Raw genomic sequence first — 2,764 nt, 5'->3', positions numbered from 1 at the left:
CCAAACTTGACATACCAACGCTTGGTGGGTTCAACCGAGCTATGCTCTAACAATTGGCCAATTTAGCGGTGGAAAACGGCCAATTGGAGAACCTTACAACTTTATTTTGGGACCATACAATCCCACCATGCATTAATCAAATTATAATGGATGACTCTTTGGGTATCACCTACCCTCATGTAATTGCTGCTTAATTATAATAATATCTTCCATGCTTAAAAAAAAAACTTGAGAAAAAAATATAATTATAATATTATGGAACAAATTTCTAGCAAGTTAAATACTATGAAGTCGTTTCCTCTCTTTTGTAACCGTTTTCTCCAGTTTTACTCTTCCTAATCTACATTTTTTTTGATTTTTTACAACTGTGATCCAAATCTATCCGATTTGATCTGATTTTTTCATATCTTTCTGATTAATTTGGTTACAAGTATTAATTAGTAGTATTATTAAATATAACGCGGAAAGTAAAGTAATGGTACGACACACAAGATTTTGTTGACGAGGAAAATTACCTGACAGAAACCCCTCAAGACCTAGTCCAGTTTTGAATACTCTCGTATTTAAGACGCTATATATATTGACTACCACAACTTCGTATAGTTGAGACCAAGTAAACACACATTCATTAGCTAGTTCCTTAAGTATCTTTGCGCATACAATCAATCTGGCTTGCACACGTGAATCCCAAGATAGAGTCCACTATCTTGAGTTGTTTCACCGCTGTGAAGACTTCCGCTCTCAACTCCTTTGGATCATAACCCGAAACATCTAATTACTAAATTTGTTTCAGTAACCAACTCACTTATCAATCCCCAAAATTTAAATCAGAGATAATGTAGAGTAAAAAAATATCCTATTTAATCAATGTAAACTCCTTTAGTCAAAGATCAAACCAATATAATGATTATCAATATAAGAAATCTCAGTAAATAAGCTCGATCCAATCAACTTAACAAGAATAAAGAACGAGAAAGTTTTTTAGATCTTTAATCTTAAGTTTATGAAGATATAAAATGCTAGTTGGATCTCATAGAATTAAGTTCGTAAGAATTAACACAAAGATTATAAACGGGAAAAGAAAAGTCTTCAACATTAAATCTCAAAGTATCGGTTGCACAAACAACTCGATTCATGCATTGATCATACATGTACATAATGTTAGAGCACTGCTCGGTCGAATTCGCATGCGTTTCTCTCTCAAGCATCTTTGTCAATGTTAGTGATCAGAACTACAAGTCTTGATTTCTAACCTATTTATAGACGTCTCGGACTAGGACATAGATTGTGTAGTTGAGCTTAGACTTCACGACGTTCATCATTTAAAGATGAAGAACTACTAAGGGGAGCTTGTGGAACTTTATCGATAAAAGGTATGTGGAGACTTAAACTCATCTATCACTTGGAAAGTTTATTTCTACTATATCTCCTATATTGAGACATAAGTAGTATTACGATATAGTTTTATATATACATATTTGAGATTTCGAGCTAAGTTTATCTCACTTACATATTTCTCGAAATATGTGTTGGCAAGCTGTCACTTCGACCAAGTCATCTTATATCATGAGAAAATTGCTGAGTAACATCTTACATGGATTGTGTGATACAATCATTTGATGTAGGCTTGGAACGTTTCGATAATGATTATTTCAATATCTTGAAAATTGCTTTGATGCTAATAGTGTGTGAAAACGGCTATTTTCATTATAGAAGAATGTTTCAATGATTGAAATAAAGAGTTGATAATGTAACCATGTTTGGATATAAGCGTATATAGTGTGTTCAGACATTAGTGTATAAATCCATAAACCGGGAGCCAAATGTATGCATATGTGTGTATACGAAATTGGTGAAGGAGACAGGTTAAGTATGCGTACCCATACGCATACTGGCGGAAGTTTTCGAACCGAAAATTTCTGCTGAGTTTGGTTTTGACAAACTTTTAACTAGTCACCTTAAGTATGCGTACCCGTACTCATACTGGCGAAAGTTTTCAAACCGAAAATTTCTGCTGAATTTGGAAACTAAACAAACTCAAATCCGGTTGCTTAAGTACGCATACCCGTACACATACTTAAGCTGGTTACTTTGTCAAATCGGTCAGTTCATGGACTTACACATTTAAACCATAAGGAATGCAATCTTTGCAAACTGTGGCTATAATGTTCATGATTGATTCAAGTGAATCAAACCGATATGGTTTCAATTGTGTTTTCTATATCAATTGAAAAACTCTTTAGCTAGTTTCATTTGAGTCATTTGAACTAGTTATGTTTGAGATGAATAAGGTTTATGTGAGAGTAATCATATGGCTAACCTTGGTTAACTATTTGTGAACCAACATGGTGTACACGTTTAGGTACGGTTACATAAACCTAAATGAGGGTACATTTCGTTTGTGTATAAGAAGATAAGTTCGATCTAAGTTGAAAGATATTAGCCTGGTTGAATCAGGTTTTTCATCCAATGGTGAATATTGAATGCTTTGTTACCAAGGTAACTTGGATTGCAAACCCTGATTTAAAAACTATATAAAGGAGAACTTTAGAAACTGGGAAACCTAATCCCTGCACCTCCTATGTGCTACTAGTTTCATAACTAGAGTCGATTCTCCTTTAACCTTAGTTTCTTATCGAGACCCTGTAGGTTAACGACTTGAAGATTTCATTGGGATTGTGAAGCCAGACCCAACTATTCTCTTTGTAGTTGCGTGATCTGATCTTGCTGTTTCTATCGTGTTGAGTACAATTGTAATAATTGA

This window comes from Papaver somniferum, chromosome 3 (genome assembly GCF_003573695.1).
Source record: "Papaver somniferum cultivar HN1 chromosome 3, ASM357369v1, whole genome shotgun sequence".
NCBI lineage: Eukaryota > Viridiplantae > Streptophyta > Magnoliopsida > Ranunculales > Papaveraceae > Papaver > Papaver somniferum.
Note: the sequence above shows the minus strand (reverse complement) of the source record.